Source organism: Phascolarctos cinereus, unplaced genomic scaffold (genome assembly GCF_003287225.1).
Source record: "Phascolarctos cinereus isolate Bilbo 61053 unplaced genomic scaffold, phaCin_HiC Scaffold_726;HRSCAF=1367, whole genome shotgun sequence".
Classification (NCBI taxonomy): domain Eukaryota; kingdom Metazoa; phylum Chordata; class Mammalia; order Diprotodontia; family Phascolarctidae; genus Phascolarctos; species Phascolarctos cinereus.
The window spans coordinates 256,015,487-256,038,939 of record NW_027556098.1 but is presented as its reverse complement, the minus strand read 5'-3'; the positions used below and the strand labels follow the sequence as shown (position 1 = coordinate 256,038,939).

The 23,453-nt window shown below is 38.5% G+C and overlaps 1 protein-coding gene across 4 annotated transcripts in view; it reads right to left on the bottom strand.

The window, feature by feature from the left end:
* Positions 1 to 23,453, bottom strand: part of ATP8A2 (ATPase phospholipid transporting 8A2) — a 756,382-nt gene that overhangs the window by 626,972 nt on the left and 105,957 nt on the right. The window lies entirely within an intron of this gene.

Genomic DNA, 23,453 nt, shown 5'->3' with positions numbered 1-23,453 from the left:
CTACTATGTGTAGCTGCAAGCTACAAACCCCTGAAGATGTTCAATAGTAGCACCTTCTGATGCTTCCTTCTCCAGTTTTGAATATCAACTCTGTCATTTAATCCCTTTGAGAGCTTGAACATAGTATTCTACCTTCTGTAGACATAAAGAAACTGAGGGCCAGTTTCTTCATCATGTTTATAAAAGGAGATGGGTAGATTGGATGATTCAAGATCCTTCTAGCTCTAAAATCTATGATGGTCTCTCAGGTCACTCAGGTCCCCTTATCATTGGGAAAGAAATTCTGGAAGTATCCCACCTATGAATATTATAGACCACAGCCTTTACTAGGAGCCCTGAGATAGGAACAGAACAAGCTAAGTCAGAATTATCTTTTCTCCTTCAAAACAAAAATTGACTTACTACCTCAGAGCCACTCTTCCACCCAGCCCCCATCAACCCTACTTATTCAAGAAATCAGAGTTGTTTTTGAAAAGGCAACTTACTTATTTTTTTATCTTATCTTTGGTTAAAAACAGTGTAACAAATACAAAACACTTTTCTCACAACGCTAGCACAATGTGGCTGTTAAGGCGAAATTTTCACAGGCTTTACTAGAACAAGTGAGAAATCTCTAGGTTGTATTTCTGGACAATGCTTTTGCTTTGTCTGCATGTATTAGTTGGTTTTACATCAATCTGCATTTACAGTGAGAATGTATGTATACACATACACACAGGCGTACAGAAGAGAAAGGTAAAATTAGCTATCACCTCTTTCATAAAATCAAAGTAAATGTGTATGCATGCTTTCCTTTCCATTCCTTTTTCTTCCTGCCAACAGGATCCCAGAAGCTTGATAGACAGAAAGTAGTATGAAAAAAGGAAAGGACACTTGGAAGTCTTGCCATCATTGGTGGATAGGGAAATGGCTCCGAAGCAACACCTCAAACCCAATATATTTCTTCTGCCTGTGCCTCCAAAGCATCTCTACTTTCCGATTTCTACTCCGCATTTGGTCAACATTATATTCTCCCAATTACAAGTGTGAAACTGTTGAATCTCTGCAGTCATTTTTCTCTTTCATCCTCTAAATCAAATCAGGCACCAGATCTGCCCTTTAAAGCCATTCACAATTTAGCTCTAACCTATCTTTAATCTACCTTCCCATACTTATATTTTTCTCCCCTTTATATCCTCTTATGGTCCAGTCAAACTGGATGCTTCCTTACTGTTTGTCAGTTGGAATTTATTAAGTGTGCTGCAATGTACTAGGCACTGTACTAAGAGCTGAAGGTACAATGAAAGGCAAAAATCAGTCCGTGCTTTCTAAGAACTCACAATCTAGGAAGGAAAACAACACACAAACAACTACATACAAACAATAAGCAAACAACCATATACAAAGGATACATACTGGGGATAAGGGTATGTCCTCCATCTAAGGAGGAGGTGGGGGAAAGTTACATTGTAGTAAGATGCCCTAGTGAGACTTTGACAGAATTATAGGTCTTCAGAGGCAAAAGACAGAATGAACAGTAAAGAAAAATCTTTCCCAAAATAAACATTTTCTACCCTAAAAAATGTAGAGAGTTTAAATACTATAATTATATATGAAGAGGCCAGCAAGACAAAGAAGGCACCTATTTAGGCAGACTACAATTCAAGCTCCAAGCTATTTTTTTACCTACATAAGATTCTCAGAGGAGTCTGGGAAGTAAAAACAAAAAAACCAAAACCAACCTGAAAGCTCTAAGGAAACATGGAGTTGTGAAGAGGCCTCTAAGTGAAGAAGAATTTATAGAAAGAAAGCACAAACCCCTCTCCCTTCTGCAGCCTGGAGGAGATAAATAGTTTCAGAAATAAGGTGATTGTAGATCAGCAGAGCAACCCACCCTAAAGAGACACCTGCATGGCCCCATATGTCCACCAGCAGCTGCCTAGAAGCAACCAGTCCTGCAATCCAGAGCCCAGTGAGAAGTCAGTTTAACCACCAAGTGACCTACCTGGCCTAGTTTAGCAGATAAGCCAATACGGATAAGACATCTAATTCTAGGATGGAGCCCAGCTAAGCCACCAAGACAGCAGCTAGTGACTCATAACCAAATTTTGCAAGAATCATCTGGAGAAAGGACTTCAAGGTCCTGTGATTCTGAGTGAGTCCCTTACACTTGTGCCTAGCTATTGTATTCCAAGTTTTTGCCCATTCTTCCCTCTTCTGTATTCTGGGTGTATTTGTAGGAAAGTGTACCCTAGGGTTGAGGAAAATTATTTGTAATTACTGGGGTTGTGTAATTTGAGTAAATACCTTTGTCAGAGCTCTAAGTCTACTGGCTTTTGTTTGTTTGTTTTTTATTTATTTAGAGACTGGTTCTCCCTAGCTCACCCAGACTGGAAGTATAGAGGCTATTGACCAATCAATCAATAAAAATTTATTTTTTGTTTTTGTTGTTCAGTCATGTCTGACTCTTCATTACCCAGTTTGGGATTTTCTTGGCAAAGATACCAAAGTGGTTTCCTTCTTTAGATCATTTTACAGATGAAAAAACTGAGATAAACAGAATTAAATGATTTGTCCAGGGTCACACAGGTACTTACTAAGTGTCTGAGGCCATATTTGAACTTCGGTCTTCCTGACTCCAAGTCTGGTGCTCTATCTACTGTGCCACCTAGCTGCCCTTACTGGGTACCTGCTATGTGACAGGTATTGTGTTAAGTACTGGGCATCCAAATCTGAAAAAACAAAGATAGTCCCTGGCCTGAAAGAATCTACAAACTAATGAAGGAAAACAACACACAAAAGGAAACTAAAAAGCAGGGGTGGGGGGGGTGAGGAAGAGAAGGTGCCCAACTCTGGGCCATGGTGGCGAAGCCAGAAGTCCTAATATAGTACAGTCAGGTGAGAAATGAGGAGGTTCAGCCTACCCTCTAACCAGAGAGGCAGAGGGGAGTGATGAGGTGGAGCAGCGATCCCACTCCTGATGCACATAGAATCTTTACCAGCTCCATTTCCAAACTAGGACTATTCACTCTTCTTTAGGCAGGATGATAACCCCGCCCCTCACCCATCTCCAGAGGCTCACCATATTGGTGCTGGATTTAGGGTGGACACTCAATCAACTTAGCCCTATTGCAGTTCAGAACTTCTGAACTCAAGTGATCTATCGGTTTCAACTGACTTACTGGCAGGGATTATAGGTATGTGCCAAACTGAACCTATTAAAAAGGAAAGCACACCACTTTGGGCTTGAGAACTAGGGTTCAATAGGTTAGCCACCCAAGTTACCCCTAGAATCTTTGAAGTAGTATCACCTCTCTGGGGACCCAACTAGCTAGCAGAAATGTGCACCAGACAGGTAAACCCTAATGTAGAACCCTATGTGAGTTTAGGGGAACTATCTTCTCTCCTAACTCCAACAAGGAAAGTAACCTTAGAGATCAAAGAAATGGAGCCTGCAGGACTGGACTTAACCTATCTCAAAGGGAAGCCTCTACTCCAGTCACCTGATCTAGAGTGACATCAAGGTAATTCCAAAGTTAAGACATTCTCTCCCCTCCCCCAAATCACCTGACACACAATTCAATGAACAGCCTCACCTTTTGCCCTAAAGCTGTGTATAAGACTCTGTGTGTGTGTGTGTGTGTGTGTGTGTGTGTGTGTGTGTGTGTGTGTGTGTGTGTGTTCCTAGGAGTTTCTAGCTACTGGACAACTACCCATCAGCTGATGCTAATCAAACTTCCAGCCTTGCCTCTTAATTTATTGCCTTCCAATCAAAGGACCTAAGGAGGAAAAATTATTCTCCAGGAAGTTTTTAGGATCTCTGGGCTGAGGAATTCCCAAACAGGGACAAGTCTACCCTGTAGAATGCAAACTAGAAGGCAGAAACTGTTATTTTTGTCTGTGTATCTCCAGCTCCTAACATAATGTCCAACTTATAGAAGACACTGGATAAATGTTTCTTGTTTGACTTGACATCTGGAATTTTTCCTTTAAAATCTTTTTTATTCATTTCTCCTGTCACACCACCTAATGCACATTATGTCATGTTTTGGTTATGCTCCTACCCTCCTAGCTGGCCTAGCTTATCCAGGCTCAGTCTTCCAACCATCCTGCATACTACTGCCAGACCTATCTTTTTTAAAGACAGTTTGCATCTTGTTACTCCTCTACTCAAACTACCTTAAACGTAAACTTTTCTGCCTGGCTTTTGAAACCTTCCATAATCCAACCCTACTATCTCACCCTTATTTCCTTATTTCATATCTTCTTTTCTAGCCCAGATAAACAGAACATCCCACACACAACATACTCATTCACACTTACACAATTTCACTTGTTATACCACCTTCTGTGCTTATCCTTTACTCCAGTCCCTAAAAGCCTTTTCTTCTCCCCGTTTCCTAGCTAGAAAAATCTTACTGTCCAAGCCCGAATCTTTTCTAGTCAATCAACTATCACTTAAGTCCCTACTGTGCAATGGGCAGTGTGATACTAGGATACAAAGAAAGGCAAGAACAATCCCTGCTCCCAAGGAGTTCCCAGTCTAATGGGGGAGATATGCAAACAACTATGTACAAACAAAATACATACAGGATAAATTGGATTTACAATTAGAGAAAAGATTGGGAAAGGCTTCTTGCAGAAGGTAGGACTTTAGTTGACATTTCAAGGAGCCAAAGAAGCCAGGATGTGGAGATGAGGAGGGAGATGGTTCTAGAAATGAGGGAGAACCAGTGAAAGTGCCCAGAACATGAACATTTAACTTACTTCTCTTCCTCCTCCCATACCCCCATAGGAAGCATGAGATAGGGCAGGCAAGCCGAACCGTTCCTCAATAACTACCACCAGGGCACTACACTGGAGAAGAGGTGCCATGTAGCCAAGTTTTAAATACTAAAAAGGAATGGTTGCTTTAAATGGATATTTACTGAACACCTACATACTGTGCTCTAACACTAAGCTAGCTACTTCAGGAGACATAAAAGCTTGATGTTGTGGGGTCAGCTAGACGGTTCAGTGGATAAAGCACTGGCTCTGGATTCAGGAGGACCTGAGTTCAAATGTGACCTCAGACACAGAACACTTACTAGCTGTGTGACCCTGGCCAAGTCACTTAATCCCATTGCCTAGCCAAAAATAAATAAATGAAAGTTTGATATTGTAGTCCTACATTTTTGGAGTTTAGAATGATAATACTTATGTAGAATGCATAAGCAATCTAAAGGACAATATATGATTTAATACTCAAAAGAAAATCAGCATTGACTATAAATTGTAGTACATTGCCAAGTACTAAATCTACGTGGAGGGTGAAAGTGAAGGAAGAGGGATTGGTGAGAGAAGCAACAACATAAAACCAAAACATCAAAGGAATAGGAGGAAGAATAATTAAATATCTTCAACCTCAAGACTCTCTAGATTGAGTGAAAATTCAAAGAAAAAAAGTACACAGCAGTGAGCCACCAGACAAAGAAAGAAGTCATTTAAGAAACTTAATCGTCTGTAGGCTCCTTGAGTTCTAAGAGTAACTTTTTATAGACCTTCTTTGCATCCCCAGTGCTTTGCACAGTGCCCAACACACAGCAGTCATTTAATAAATGCTTGTTGATTTGGCTCAGGAAAGAAATAAGGCTTCTTCCTATTTACTATTAAAAAATAAATCAGGATCATAAAAACCTGGAAAGACTTGTATGGTCTGAGGCTGAGTGAAGTGAGCAGAACCAGGAGAACATGATACATAGCAAAAGCAACACTGTGCGATGATGAACTACAAGAAACAACTCTTCTCAGCAATACAATGATCCAAAACAATTCCAAAAGACTCGCGATGGAAAACATTATCCAGATCCAGAGAAAGAACTCTGGAGTCCAAATGCAGGTCAAAGCACGCTATTTTCACTGGTTTTTGTTGTGATTGTACATGTATAACCTATATCAGACTGCTAGCTGTCTTGGGGAAGGGGGGAGGGAAAAGAAGGAGGGAGAAAAATTTGGAACTCAAAATTTTACAAAAATGAATGTTGAAAACTATCTTTACATGTAATTGGGAAAAAAAAATACTATCAAGGAAAAATAAATAAATAAATCCAGAGCTGACCAAAGTTTACAAAAGTCAAGAACATGAACTATTCATGTGAGAAAATGTATTGCTCACTTAAAAAGAGAAAAAAAAACTTCTTTAGAAATACTGTATCCCTGGAGACTAGCAGGATGTCTTGCAGAGTCAGCAGTCAGGTAGTCAATAAGTATTTCTTGTCAGTGAAATGGAACAGAATATGAAGGATTGTGTTTACTCAGCTGACCATTCTCTCCCTTCTGGATACTCTTCCAAGTGGGCTTCAAAAACATTCGTCACTTCCCTGGTTCTCTCTACTTATACTCCAAGTATGTCTGGCTGCTCTTTCTGCTTCTCCTTTACCTGTCCATCATTGCTTTGCTGCTTCTTAAGTCTTTTTCAAATCTACCCTGGGTCCTCTTCAACCTCTATAATCTCTCCTTTGGTGACCTCACCAGCTTCCAATTTGTTCAATTATCTTCTTATATATAAAGACTCCTATGTAGCTAGCCTAATAACTAATCTATGCAGTTAGCCATATTCTCTCTCCTGAACTCTATTTCTGTACCTCCAAATGTCTTTTGGCAGTTCCATCTGAATGTCCCTCAAACTCAACATGCACAAAACTTAAATTCTTTTCCTCAAAATTGTACCTCCTCTTAACTTTCTACTTACCATTATATCAGTTATCTACTCTCAAGACCTAACTCTGTCCTTCCTCAAAAGTGTTTTGCTTCTGACTACTGCCTCTCTCAATTGTTCTTCCCTTCTATCAGCACTCCTCCCCTTTGCTTATCCCCTTCTCCTCCTACTTTCCTGTAGGGTAAGATAGATTTCTATACCCAACTGAGTTTGTATATTATTCTCTGTTCAAGTGCTCCCCCCATCTTCTCCTCCACTATAATAACTCTTTTGCACCTCTTTTATGTGTGATAATTTACCCCATTCTACCTCTCCCTTTCACTTTCTCCCAGTGTATTCCTCTTTCCTCACCCCTTAATTTCATTTTTTTTTAGATATCATGCCATCATATTCAACTCATACCCATGCCCTCTATGTATACTCCTTCTCCCCCTAATAATGAAAAAGTTCTTAGGAGTTACAACAAGTATCGTCTCTGGTCTCTTCATCAGACATACCTGGAAGTCCTCTATTTCATTGAATACCATTTTCCTCCCCAGAAGGATTATACTCAGTTTTGCTGGGTAAGTGATTCTTGGTTGTAATCCTAGCTCCTTGGCCTTCTGGAATATCATACTTCAAAGCCCTTCACTCCTTAACATGGAAGCTGCTACATCTTGTGTGATCCTGACTATGCCTCCACGATAAACCCAACAATCAATCAGTCATCAGGTCCTAACAATTCTACCTCTACAATATCTTTTCATCTATTCCCTTCTCTCTAACTAATACTGCCATAAATCAAGTTCAAGCCTTCATTATCCATTGGTTAGACTATTGAAATAGCCACCTAAATGGTCTGTCTCCCTGCCTCCAAGTCTCTATTCTCCAAATCATCCTTGACATTATTATCCAAGAAATCTAACAAATCTAATAAATAGAGGATGGGATTTAGAACTTAAAAAGTCATCTTCTTCAAAACTTTCATTTTACATTAAACTTAAGTCCTGGGAGGTTGACTTAACTAAGGTCACACAGCTGGTAGGTGGCAGAGCCAGGGCTCAAATCCAGTTCCTACTGCTCTAAATGTAGCACTTTCCCCCTATACCTTGTGCCTTTAAAGTCTTAGCATGTTGTTTCAAAGCCCCAAAACCTTCTGTGACTCTCTACTGCCTATAAGAAAAATAGTGACTCCTTAGGCTAGTGTTCTATAATCAGAATGCAATCTCTTTTTTAAATTTTATATAACATTATTCCCTTTTATATATACTATACTCTACCCCAACTGAATAATTGTTGGCCATTCCCCAAATCTAAATTCCATCTCCTGCCTCTGTTTATTCATGCAGATTGTTTCTCATATAAAGAATACACTCTCTCTTGATCTCCAGCTTTCAGAATTTTTTTTAATACTCCATTGATTCCCACTCTGCAAGGCCTTCCCTGATCCCCCTAAATGAAAGTACTCTTACTCCTCCAGTTTTCCTAAAGCATTGTGTCTGAACCTCTTTCCTGCCCCCACAACACTCTACCTTTCACTATATTTACCCGTGAATGAGCTATCCTCTCTAGTAAAATGTAAGCTTCTTGAAGGGGCAGACTGCATTTTTACATTTATGTCTCTGGGACTAGTAAAATGCCTCTTACACAGTAGGTACTTAATAAAAGTGGTCTTATTTGAATACTTATTAATTCTTTTGGTCTAGATTTGTGATTTCATTGGTGAAGGGGAACTCCCAGTGAGTAGGCTTCCTCTATCAATGCAAAATGGTACTTGATCTGAAATTTATTGTCTGAGAACTGTCTAGACTAAGCCATTAAGCAATTTACCCAGATTACACTGTCAATATAGGTTATAAGCATGAGTGCTAGAAGCAGTTCTAACCAACTCAGAAGTTTAAGTTTTCAGTGTTACATGAAAATACTACCAATCAAAGCTTAATTTATTGTTTTGTTGATCATCTAGATGTAATAAATGATGAAGAAATGTTAATAATGACTAATGGAAAAATGTTCATATTAATTCAGATTAGTCTCTTTTTTCCTTTTCTTTCCTTTTCTTTCTTTTTTTTTTTTAGGTGAGGCAATCGGGGTTAAGTGACTTGCCCAGTGTCACATAGCTAGTATGTGACAAGTGTCTGAGGCCAGATTTTTGAACTCAGGTTCTGAACTCAGGTCCTCCCCACTCCAAGGCCAGAGCTCTATCCACTACACCACCTAGCTGCCCCCAATTCAGATTAATCTTAAAAGTGTATTCTACGTACAGTTTTCCACACCCTTCAAGAGTCAAATGTTAGACATTTACCATATACCCCAGGTTACAAGGGAAACTGGAACCTATGTGTTCCTGACTCAAAGGGTAGCTTGCAATCCCCTATGCCATGCTGCCCCATTTACATACCAGCTCCTAATGATGTTTTGAAATTAATGTGAATTGAGCAGATTCAGAAAATTCAGTTTAGAAATCTCAAACTATCACCTATAGTTCAGAAGCTATCCAAAAAGAAAAGCAGCATTTGTTTCAAAGTTCAGGCATGTTCTTTAAGAAAGCCCATAACTACCGAAACTAACTGTTGCATGCAAACATAACAAAATATTACTGAGCTGTATAATGAGAGAAAAAAGAAGGAAGGAACATTTATTTTTGCTTAGTATGTGCCAAACGTTGTGTTAAGTATCATTTGATACAACATCCCTGCAGGGTAGGTGCTTTTATTATCCCCATTTTATAGTTGAGGAAACTGAAGTAAGCAGAGGTTAAGTGACTTGCCCAAGGTCACACAACTAAGAAACATGTGAGGCCAAATCAGAACTCAAGTCTTCCTGATTCCAAGCCCAGCACCCTATCTAATGTGTAGAATACAGTATTATTTTTTTTTTCTTTGACACTGCCTACACTTACAGATCTCTTCCCAAAAACAGGACCTGGAGCACAGAACAAAAGTTGCACAGGTAAATTTTGGCTGGAGGTAGAGAAAATTTTCCTAACCACTAGAGATCTCTAAAAGTAAAATGGGTTCTTTGTCCTTGGAGATCCCTAAGCAGAGAAGGCTGATCATTTGTCAGGTATGTGGTGGAGAGAATCCGGCTCCTGTATGGGTTAGATTACTGCCCTATGGTTATTTTTGCCCATGTGTTTACCTTGTTTCTTTTACTAAGTCAAAACCTCCTTAAACACGTATCTCCTTTGACTGCCTCACAGTGCAGACAGTAATGAGTCAAAGAATGGGCATTAAATCTTCAGGGAATAAAATCTTTCCTCAGCAACCCATTCAAATGTTCACATCTAACAGGATTACTTATAACTACTGAAGTCTGAACTAATTTCATTTTTTTTTCTTGAACTCCACAGAAGAGGTGTTCTCTGTCTTCTGTGTACCTGAATGCTGGATGTCCAGACAATAGAGTCTATTGAAGCTAGGTCTCAAGAACTATGAGGCAGCTATCCCAGCCACCTTTGGAAGGGAAGCAATAAAGTCCCTGACATTTCCAGAACAGTTCCCCCGCTTGAACCCTAACTTCTCCTACATCCTCAACCTATGAAAGCTGTTGTTTCTCTGATCTTAAAATAGCACTTAGAGAATGGTCAGGATGGATACTTTTCCCTTAATCTACCAAGCACAATAAAAGTGTTGTGCAAATGCAAAATACCACAGTAATTCTACCTTTAGTATAAAAACCAAGCTCTAAGACCCTAGCAAACTTCAATTTCCCAAAATTCCATCTCTCCAGATACTGGATCTATGCTGTTTTTACCCCAGTATCCTAAGGAAATAATGATTGGCTAAGTAAAAAGGTGATATTGGTGGAATAGAATTTCATTTCAAGGCAGAAATGACAAAGCTTCTCTTTTGTCCTTTTTTTGGGGTCACTGAGAGACAGAGTGGAAAGAGAAGAGACAGAGATGGGACATTCAGAATGCCATGTTCTTGAATATAGTAGACATCCAAATATATGTTGACAGGCTCCTATACTTTTTAAAAAACTAAATTTTGAAGATGGCTTTTAGTTATTGAAGCCAGATCCTTAAGGATCCAAGCATGGTTCTATGAATGTCAGTGGTGCTGGGGTTACCAGTTAGATGCCAATATCAGTAAAACCTAATAATTACACCCAGTTACCAGAGCAGAGATGAGGTCAGGTATATGGGTAGTTAAGAATTAACGAGCACATGTAATTTCCAAAAGTCAAGTCTAGGCAGAAGGACAAGAATTCAGCTAAGCAGATCTGTTTAACAAGCAAACAGTTATTAAATGCAAGACAGGGTAAAAAAAAAAGTTCCAAATCCAAACTGATAGAAGGTAAATCAGAAAAAGGTATCAACAGTCAGTATGGTAATGTGTACTTTTTTTGTGAAACAAGGACTGGTTAAGTCACAAGCTTTCTCACTTCAAGCTACCAGGACAGAAAAAAAAATAAGCTATACTGGGTGGCTATACACGGAGGAGGAAGGGGCAAGACTTCAGGGATTCTGACATTTAATAAAGGAGGAAAGAAATGTAGAAGTAAGTCAAGGCACAGATATATATATAGATATATATATGGATATCTATATATATATATCTATACATATACCTATATATATCTATATATCTATATATCTATATATCTATATATCTATATCTATATCTATCTATATCTATCTCTATCTATATCTATATAGATAGAGATAGATATAGATAGATATAGATATAGATAGATATAGATATAGATCTATATCTATATATATCCTATCTCCCAGGACAGCAACTGAGGATATTATCCTGGAATTGATTACTGTGGTTTTACTATGAGCCCCCAGACAGACTATTGGTTACACAGGCAATGATAATAATAATAGCTAACACTTACAGCACTTACCATATGCCACGTACTATAGTAATTGCTTTACAAATATAAAAGATTAGAGCTTGGAAAAGGCACAAAGCTTAGGAGTTATTGATGAAACATAAATAAGGAGCAGGGGGTAAGCTAGGTTTCCATGACAATGATTGTGAACATATCAAGGACAAAAAAAATCTTGAAATTACAAAATCAAACTTGAAACACAGTCCCAAAGGGAATCACTTGAGTAAAGTTAACTTTTTACCTCACATTTAACACTGATAGGTGTAAATGAATACACTATTGTTTGGCCCATATCTATGTCACACTCAGTCACAGTAAAGGACAGAGGAGAAGTGTTCAAGGAAGTTAAATAAAATAAACAGGCTTGAAAAGACAACCATAGGTCAATAGTCATTCTAACCCCTACTAGAGGTGCTCCCTATACCACACACCTGACAAGTGGTCACCTATTTTCTGCCCAGACTTCCAAGAACACAGCCAGTCTCCACTTAGGCAAGAATGTTAATTTCACTTTTGGACAGCTCTGGTGGTTAGGAAGTTTTCCTTTATTCCCAGCCAAAGACTACTTCAGTAACCTCCATCTATTGCTCTAATTTCTGCCATCAGGAGTCAGGTAGAACAATTCTCCTTCCTTTTTCTACATGACAGCCCTTCCAAAACCTGAAAACAGCTGTCATATCCTCTGTTCCTCACCCTCAACCACAACCCAAGTCTTCTCTTTTGTAGGCTAAATATTCCCATTGTTACCAATGTCCATAGGAGAAGTTCCTATGTCTTTCCAGTCCAAATACACAAGCTAGTATAAGCCCCTTGAGGGCAGGGACTATCTTTTGTCTCTTTTTTGTATCCCCAGAGCCTAACACAGTACCTGGCACACTTTTCACATAGTAGGCCCTAAGTAAAGGTCTATTAATTGGAAAGCTTTACAGAAGGTAGGATTTGATCCACAGAGGAGTTAATTAGAAGGAGAGAAAGAAAAGAGCCAAATATGAGTAAAAGTTAAAGGAACCAACATAAGCAAAAGAAGAAGACATGAGGAAACTACACAGTAGATGACAAAATAGTGAATCACCCCTTCTGACTGAAGTGAAGAATTAATACTACTGGGTAGTAGTGGAAAATAAGACTGAAAATGAAGCGTGAAAACAAGTTTGGTAGGTTGATAGGTAAATGAAAACAGGGAAGTATGGAGGTTCCCTATGTATGTTTTTACCATCACTGAACCAATATTTTAGTGCCTCCTGTAAGCCAAATATTTTGCTGAGGGGCCACAGGCAGAGGTAGGGAAAACTACAAACATGTATCAGATTTCCTCTACCCTTAAGGAGCTCTCAGCATGGCAAGGATAAAGATGTCCACAAATGATCATAATTCAAGGAAATAAGTGCCATAGAGGTTCAACAGAAATAGATTGTTCCCAGCTAGGGAGATCAGGGAGGCTTCATGAAAGAGAATATGGCACCTGAGCTATGCCTTGCAGGATATAGTAATAGAAGTGAAAGAACAGAAAGCAGGCAGAGGGTGGCTATTTCAATGTGGGTTTGCAAAGCTGTGGCTCCTTGGAGTTTCAAACATTTCAACTTGCATAAATATGGTGGGAAACATCCATATCATCCATATAATATGATCGATATAATCATCCATAAAGATCGTTGCAACCAATTAATTAAAGAACCAAAGTTTCCCTATTTTGCATGGAAAGTGGATGAAGCATAAGTAATTCAAGAAGCTCATTTCATTACATACGTACAATACGTTGCTGAAGATGATGTTAGGGAAGTTGTTTTTTTTTTAATTTTGTAAACAAATTTTTTTTTTTAGGCAATTGGGGTTAAGTGACTTGCCCAGAGTCACACAGCTAGTAAGTGTCAGGTGTTTGGTCTGAGGCCGCATTTGAATTCAGGTCCTCCTGATTTCAGGGCTGGTGCTCTATCCACTGTGCCACCTAGCTGTCCCATAAACAAATTTTATTACCATTCATAACACCTTTTTGTGAAATGGGTTTTCTGACATTATTATAAAGACAAAATATCTATCCCTATCAATGGCTGACAGATCATTATGAGTGACAATGTTAACAGTACCATACTGAGATTTTTTTTGACATTAAACACCCACTCATCACATTAATTGTGGTTATTTTCAAAGTTAAAAATATGAAAATGGTAAGTGGTTAAAACTATGAGTAGCAGTCAACATGTTACATATCAGGGTCAGGGTAGAAGACTGATTTCAACAGGTTAGAATGATGGTTTGAAATTAATAGACTACATTTATCCCTCTTAAATTTCAAGCCCTACACTTTAATGTACAGTAAAGGGTGGGAGACATGTGGCAAGACAATATTTATATTAAAAAAACTTGGGCACTTTAGTAATCTACAAGCAGGAGAAGAATTGACAGTGTGACAAGGAAACCAAATTCTGATGAAATCTTTGGTTGCATTAACCAAAATATAGCATCTTGAACAAGGGAGGTGAAATGTCTTACTCTACATACTTTGGCCTTGTCAAACCACATCTAGAGTGCTGGTTCAGCACTAGGCACCACATTGTTGGAAGGTCACTGATCAGCAGGACCATGGCTAATGGCTGGCAAAAAGGACTATAACCATGCCTTGCAAGGATGAGTTGAAAGGACTGGGATTATGTAGCCAGGAGGAAAAAAAGATTTAGGAGTAACAATAGCAGTCTTCAATTTTGTGAAGGGTTATCCAATAAAAAAAGGTTAGACTTGTTTCACTGAATGTAAGGAGTGTTGTAAAGTGCATCCTTGCTCAGATATTCCACTCGATCAATACTTATTAAATGCTTACTTTGTACCAGGTACTGGGGATACAAAGAAAAAAAATAGCCCTTGCCCTCAAAGAGCTTACTTTCTAATGAACACAACAGGTAAATAATAGTAAATCTGAAAAAATCTGAGGAGGGGGAAGACCACTAACTAGGGAAATGAAGAAAAGTCCAGGCATAAGAAAAGGCCCTGAGGCGGTAGAAATTTGTGAAAAAGTAGGACATCTGTGCTGTAACAGAGACCTTGAAGGGGTTAGTTAGATATGAACTGCATCTAGAAAGATATACTAGAGCAGGCCTGCACAATATATGGCCAATGAATGGGCTGTTTATGGCCCACCAAAGGATTTTGGGCCATCCACAAAAAAGTAGGGTTGCCAATGTCCATTAGCCTGTTTGTCATGTGACCTGTTGCAACCAGCCATCATCAGTCTGTCTCTAGTCTAACCTATCTGCACCCTGAAGAACTTTAGCCTATTTTAATTTTGGTCCCTACCAACAACCAAGTTGCGCAGGTCTATACTAGAACCAGATTTAAAATGGCTTTAAATGGCAAACTGAGAAATTCTCTCATTGCTTTTAGGATAAAATACAGTAACTCAACATATAGGTTGTACTAGATGACCACTGAGGTCATTTCCAACTCTGAGATTTTATGATTCTGTGACAAAGGTCATCTCCCATTTTCCTTCATTTATAGACTAAAACAACAAGAGCTTTATATCACAGTTGTTTTGCTACAGTTTGAATAGTATGACCTCAAAAATTCTAAAACAGTTATCATTAGAACCTAGAGTGAAAAACAAAAATCAAGAAAAACTACACAGCATATTTTTCATATGAACCATAGTCCTTCCTGTTGCTATTATGGCAGAGAAAGGTCCAAGTAATAAAAGCACTAATACAATACTCATTTGGGAAACAAGACTAGAACCTATTTAAATATTCTATTAATGATATTACTGTCTAATGCTCAATCCATTAGTGATCACTACTCAACTTCCGCCAAGCTTATAGCTATGACTAGGCTTTCAAATTATGCCCATAGGGTGATGGGATACAGTCTCAGAAGTGCTAAGTCAGGGCTGTCTCTTAAAGACCGCATCATCACAGACTCAGTCCCTATCAGAACACTGAACCACTGCCATGTGGCACAAAACACCCTGGAAAAGTACATGCAATGACATATTTAATGATCTGCTTCCTGCAGGTCAACATACACTATGGAACAAACACAGACTGGTCTCCAACAGGAAATTCCTCCTCAGGAGGTCCAGATAAGGAAGCAGTACCCTTCCCAAGCCTTACGAGATTCCCTCAAAGGCACCACGGTTAGTTAGCTTGATTAAGTTACCAGTCACCTAGTAACTCCCCTCCTCAAATATTCTAGCTAATTCAACCCCTACAATGGTGTAGGGTACCATTTTGCAAGCAAGCCGGGACCCACTTTTCTCCAAACTTAACACTGACTGAGCCAGCTACCAACTCCCATCATACTTTTGCTTGCTTCTCTAATAATTCTAACACTTTAAATTATATTTTCTATCTTAAGTATGCCATAAGAATTTATTGGACTATATTAACTCTTAGTCAATAAGGTGGTTAAAAAAAAAGTGGGGAAGTTAGAGGGGTACAAAAAGGTCCTGAAAATCTTCAATTTTCATTTGAGAAACTGCTCCCTGTTGCTTCTTCCTCACCTCCTAGTCAAACCCTTCTCACACATACACACACAGAATATGATGATCCAACTGATACTAACAGAAGAGAGAAAATAAAGGTCAAAGCTGTCAAATATATCCTTCTCTGGTCTAGCCATTCCAGATCTTAAATTGTATAATAAAGCAGCAATCATCAAAACTGCTTGGTACTGAATAAGAAATAGAGTGGTGGATCAGTGGAATAGGTTGGGTACACAAGACACAGTAGTCAATGACTATAGTAATCTACTATTTGATAAACCCAAAGACCCCAGCTTCTGGGATAAGAACTCACTATTTCACAAAAACTGTTTGGGAAAACTGGAAAAGAGTATGGCAGAAACTAGGCAAGGACAAAACCTCACACCATATACCAAAATAAAGTCAAAATGGGTTCATGATTTAGATATAAAGGCTGATACTATAAGCAAGCTGGGAGAGCAAGGAATAGTTTACCTGTCAGATTTATGGAGAACAGAAGAATTCATGACCAAATAGGAGATAGAGAACATTATAAAAAGCAAAATGGTTAATTTTAATTATATTACATTGAAAAGTTTTTGCACAAACGAAGCCAATGCAACCAAGATTAGGAAGGAAGCAGAAAAGTGGGAAAGAATTTTTACAACCCATCTCTCTGATAAGGGCCTCATTTCTAAAATATATATAGAGAATTAAGTCAAATTTATAAGAATACAAGTCATTCCCCAATTGATAAATGGTCAAAGGATATGAACAGGCAGTTCTCAGATGAAGAAATTAAAGCCATCTATACTCATATGAAAAAATGCTCTAAATCACTATTGATTAGAGAAATGCAAATCAAAACAACTCTGAGGCACCACAGCACACCTATCAAATTGGCCAACATGACAAAACCGGAAAATGATAGATGTTGGAGAAGATGTGGGAAAATTGGAACACTAATGCATTGTTGGTGGAGTTGTGAAATGATCCAACCATTTTGGAGAGCAATTTGGAACTATGCCCAAAGGGCTATAAAAATGTGCATAAAGCAATAGCACTTCTAGGGCTATATCCCAAAGAGATCATAAAAATGGGAAAAGGACCCACATGTACAAAAATATTTATAGCAGCTCTTTTTGTGGTGGCAAAGAATTGGAAAATGAGGGGGATACCCATCAATTGGGGACAGGCTGAGGAAGTTGTGGTATATGAACAAAATGGAATACTATTGTGCTATAAGAAATGATGAGCAGGCAGACTTCAGAAAAACCTGGAAAGACTTGTATGGACTGATGCTGAGTGTCAGTGAGCAGAACCAGGAGATCATTGCACACAATAACAGCCACATTGTGCGATGACTAACTTTGATAGACTTAGCCCTTCTCAGTAATGCAAGGATCTAAGACATCTCCAAAAGTCTCATGATGGAAAATGCTGTCCACATCCAAAGAAAGAACTATGGAGTTTGAATGCAGATCAAAGCATACTATTTGCAATAAACACTAGGTTCAATGTGGGTAGCCTTCTTGAGTTAAAGCCACTAACTGCAGCAATTTGAATGAGAATTCTGTTAGATTGAGGAGTTCTTAAATAAGATTTTATGCATTTTCCCCATCCATTTCAGTTTCTACATATCCTGGCAAGGAGCTCTCCAAACAAATGATCATTTCATAATTCATCATCTAAACTAGGGAAGGGAAAAGGACTCAAGCACAAGATGTACATTTCCAAAGCAGGTTTATTAAATGATATTTACTATATAGGAAGAAGGCTCCAAGATGATGCAGTCCTCCAAATCTTTGTATAAATGTGATAATTCTTCCACCCCACCCCCTCTTCTCAAGGTCAGTTAAGAGAAATAAGGGGAGCTCATCTATGATACAATAACAGGAGCTAGGTGTGGATGGGGCATGGCAGAGTGGGTAGTTAGATCTAAATATATACTTATTTATGAAATTATAACTTAGCAGGCCTCAGCTGATTTGAGGTGAAAAACAAACGCAATTAAAACTACATTAAGTATACAAGACAATAACTAATTAATATGGGCACAAGTCATACAAGTCTTTTTAGCACTCTTCAGCTTATCAGTGTGCCCCCACCCCATAACAAATCCTACTTGTCTGACAAGGGCATTTCCTAGGACTACTAACATTGCTCTTATTCTACTTAACAGTGTACTGCACTTCTATGAAGACAGCCAAAATTTTATTAGCTTTTCTAGCTATGTCACACTGAGTCATTCCACTTGTAGTCCAGTAAAATCCCCAGGTCTCTTGTGTTCCAAACACAGCTCACCAAAACTGGACTTATCTAGTTAATTTTTTTTTACCTAAAAGAAATTAATTTCATTAGATGGCCCAGGATTCCAATATTTTTGGATACCAATTCCGTAACCATTGGTTGTCATTCTTAGTGTCAACTACACATTTGAGAAGTCTATCTTTAGGGACAGCTAGGTGGTGCAGCGGATAGAGTACCTTCTGGATTCAGGAGGCCCTGAGTTCAAATCTGGCCTCAGACACATAACATTTACTAGCTGTGTGACCCTGGGCAAGTCATTTAACCCTATTGCTTAGCTCCCCCCAAAAAAGTCTATCTCTTATCCAGGTAGCTGATTAAAAATAAGCTAAACAAAATAGGCCACAGAAGAAAGACCTTCAGCATGCTACTATAGAGCTAGGTTGGCAATTAATTACCCTCTTTGGGAGTCCAGTAAAACAAATTCGGAATCTACCTAACTGTACTATTACCTAGTATATACATCTTTATCTTGTTGACAGAGATATCATGAGACCTTTTCAAATGTCTTATTAAAATACAGGTATACTTTATCATATACATTCTACTGATCAACCATCAAAAAAGATAATTGTTTGTCCTTAATAACCCAAGCTGGCTCATAGAAATCACCGATTCCCAAAGAGCTCAGACCAACTGTTTAATAACACATTCCAGAATTTTTACAGGAATTTATGTCAAGCAAAAAAGTAAGGCTATAATATTAAATATTTCATGTAATTCAGAAAAATTTTTTATTTAAATTTTAAGAGCTTATATAACTTTTTTTTTTAAATCCCAAAAGTACACATGCTTATTTTGGTCAAATGAATATTACATTTACTGAAGGAAAAAAAAAACACTGTGGTTTTAAATTTTAAAAATGTTTCCTGTGACTGTAGCATTTTGCAAACCTTAAAGCACTACATCTCATCCAAGACCAGCAAGAAGCACATACAAAAGGAAACCCCTGACCCCCAACCTTCCTGCCAATTCTCCCTTTTTCCTTCTATTTTCTGGCTAAATAGATACTGACTCCACCCCACCCCATTTCCCTTCCCTGAGGTAAGAAACCCTCCATTCCAATCATCTAACCTACTCCATCCCCTTCCCAATAGTGGTAGACTGGGGCTGGGTCCCTATACCTCTCTCCTCTTACTGGATAGATATGGTTGGTCACATCACTTGAATGAGCAGGAAGTCACCAATTAGAAATCCTTTCTGTAATACAGAAGGCCACTAGGCCTTACCATCTGCCCTGCCAATGCACTCTAAGGACCCTTAGGCCTTGCCATCTGCCCAACAGTTGATCCCTTCTCCATGTGCTGTCACCATTATTTAGAATGGAGCTCATTGTGAGTAAGGACTTGCCCCATTTTTTCTATCTGTATCAGATGACTAATCCCCAGGGTGAGGAGGCATACGGTCTCTGAAGAGAAAACGAAACAAAACTATCTACCCTCTGAAAGGATCAAACACATAGCCTTGGTCTCGTTAGCATTATGTCCAAACCAAATGGGCCTAACTGATGATACAATAACACTAAACTTCAGTTCTAATCCAGAATTCTAATCAACTGTGTATAATACAGCCTCAGACCCTGAACTCTACTGTACTCTAGAAGGATTTTACAAATGGCCAAGAATCAATTTCATTTAAAAGTATAAGTTTATTGCAGTTTTTAAAAAGCATAAATTGCAAGCATTTATGTAGTAATTATGTACATCAAGGGCTCATTAATAGCCTAATTCAATCAAAATACATTAGATTCTTTTTGATCAGTTGTCCTGTTTCAGGATTTCCAAAGAACAGTCATTTCCCTCAGGCATCTTCACTGCCTCCCCACAGTGTTCCCTTTCATTCATTTTACATTCTTCTGGATTCTATCCTTATCAAACCCATTTAAAATTGTCTTTCCTATATCAAGACACTAAATAGGTTATATCCCATACTTACTATTGCCAATCAAACTTCATTTTTTTGTCCTTTAAGACAATTCTGAACTGAACCCTCAAAAGCTTTTGCTGGCAAAACATTTTAAGAGCCATTAGCTATAGATTAATCCCAATACAATTAATTCACCTTTCCCCACTGAGACACTACGGTTGCCTATATAAAATGCTTTGGAGCACGGACAAATCACTTCATTCACCTATCTAGAATGTAGGATGAACTGGTAAGTTCATAATTAGAATGAATTGGTAAGCAAGTTTTGTTTTAGGTTTGTGGTTGCTTATTTTTTTAAGTCTCTGAACAATAAAAAAATGATCAGGTTAGTATGTTTAAATTCAAGATTTTTTTTTAAAAGGAGAAACCTCTGGCATACACTCAGACTCATTTCACTCTTAATTTCAACAGAGCCCTAACAAGTTCAGTTACCAAAAGAGCAAATCAAAAGAAAAAGAGTAGTGAGGAATAAAGGGCTACTAGAGAAGGCAGACTATCACCAGTGAAAAGTGAAAGTTCTAAGAGGAAACAAAGCCATTCTAGACAAAACAACTAAAAAAAAAGCAGATTATGGGGCTAACAGGAAAGTTGTTACATATACCTCAACAGGCTCTGGTTATATCATTTTTTTCCACCCAATCTACTAATGTATCCTTGAGACAGCAAGATTAACATTCAGGAGCAGCTAGGTGGCACAGTGGATAGAGCACTGGCCTTGGAGTCAGGAGGACAAGAGTTCAAATCCAGCTTCAGACACATAATACTTACTAGCTGTATGACTCTGGGAAAGTCACTTAACTCCAATTGCCTCACAAAAAAAAAGATGAATATATTCAGCATTTCTATAATATACCAAGTATTGTACCCAGTTTATTACTAATATATTTCTAGCCAAAGTGTTTTAAGTTTTACTACTTAAAGGTTAAACATTATGTCATGCAGAAAATGTTGCTATCTAGAATGGCATTCTCCAAATGGTCACAGTTTTCTTGTTTTTGTTTTGTTTCCTGCATCATTAGGGCTTCTCTGAAAATTCCACAACTATTGAAAGCTTCAGAATGAAGCTCAGTTTCTCACATGGTAGCTCTCTTGCTATCTTGGTCATCCTCCTCTAGGTATACTACAATTTGTCAAGTTCCCTCTTAAGTGAGGCACCCAGAATTAGACATCCCAGAGGAGTCAGACCAGGACCAAGTACAAACATATCACCTCCTCATTCTGGACACCATTCCTCTCCAAACAACTTCAGCTCACATTAACTTTTGGGGTGGCCATGCCATTACTTCCTTTTAAGGAGTTTACAGTAAACTAAGACCCTCAGATCTTATTTTTTTTTGTACAAAATAGACATATCTAGACATACCCTCTCTCCCTTTGTATTTGAAGTTTGTTTTTCAAAAGGTCTTTATTATATTAGATGTGATCTATTGTTCTAAAATGTAGACATATGCATGGGTTCTAATCCTGAATCTACCACTCAAGAGGAATAATGAATTAAAAAACAATTATTAAGTGCCTATTATAAGCAAAGCACAGTGCTAAGTGCTGGGATACAAGTAGTTCCCTGCCCCAAGGGAACTCAAATTCTAATGAATATTTCCTCCTACATAGGAGGAAAGCTGTAATGGACCTTAGAGGTACAGCAAAAAAGCAGGTGGTAACTTCTTCTTTAATGTCATTTCCACTCATAAAACTGAGTTGGTTTCTGATGTTAAACTGTGATAGTACTAAAGACTTGGAGGTGAAAACTTTCTTTTCTAGTTCTTAAGTAACTGGGGCTGTTGAGGATGAGGATGTAGGGGCTGGGCCACCTGCAAAGGAAGTTGCCAAGCTGCATCTGTACAAAGGTTTTTGTCCTCTGTAAAGGGTATGGGGTCTAGGATAGAAGCAGGACTTACGGAATGGGGAATACCACTATTCCCAAGGCTCTTGGGTTATCCTCAGTGAGGTCCATGGGGACATGGTAGGGGTATGACCCACCTCTCACCCTCAGAATGTCTTGCTGCTTGTTGGCATCTTGAAGTCATCTGTGAATCTGATAAATTAGCATCTATTATTTCATTCAAGTCATTGATGAATTTTGACTCAGGACAGATCCAAGTACAGAGCCCTGGGCCACTTTATTAAAAACCTCTCTTCAAATTCACAGCAAACCATCAATGCTTGTGGTTTGGCTTTAGTTATTCAACCAGTTCTGAATCTACCTAATTATATTATAACCTAGTTCATGTCTCTTGATGTCCACAGGAAATGTCACAAGAGATGCTGTTAAACACTTTGCTGAAATCCAAGTATCCCGAGTCTACAAAATGGCACATACACACATATACTTATACATAATTTTATCAGGAATAATTCTTGCCATACTAAAATCATTACCTTGATTCTGAAGCTCTGTAGCCTTTGACAGATGCCTGTGTGATTCAGAGGCCATTTGAACTCCCTTTAGTTTCTTATACATTCTTGCACCACACAAAGTACTGTGGCAACTCTAATGCACTTATCACATGTTGTAGTTATCTTTGTTCTTACCTATCTCTCTATCTAGAGACAGCAAGGAGTTGCAGTGGATAAAGTGGGCTGGGTCAGAGTCCTTTCGAGGATTGGAAACACAATACTTCATGTGGGAGCCCATCCTACTGTTTGGAGAATTCTCCCTGCTTCCATCTTGCCTTGGTTTAAAACTAACAGAACTGTCCAAAGGAAAGTACCTAATATTCTAAAGAGCAGCATTGCCAAAAGACACTTTTATTGCAGAAATGAGCTAAACTTCCATTTCCTAGAGAATCAAGTTTAAATCAAACAGTTTATTCGCCAATTATGACAGTGAACTAAGTTGTTACAGTACATTTAGTTTACCTTTCAAAACCAATAATTTGCAACATCTTGCATCTATGTGTCTGCACCTTAGCAGCTTAGCGGGCAATGGCAGGGCTTCTGCCTAATGTGTAGGTCAACAGACATCCTCCTGATGTTATTGGTCCTCTTTGAGGACAAAAGGACAAGCAACAAGGTCAACAGAATATCTCAGTAGGAAGGCAATGGCTGTAATAGCCTTTCAGCTATCCAAGAGAATGTTGCTTTACAGAACAAAAGAATACACAGGTGACTACATAATGTAAACGAAGACACAGCTATCAGAATTAGATTTTAAATGCAATGACCAATCTTGCAGAAGTTGAAACACACTTCCTTCTCAGTAGACAGGTGTTTGACTACTGATGTAGAATGTTGTCTATCCGACCAGATGTTGTTCCTGTATATTTC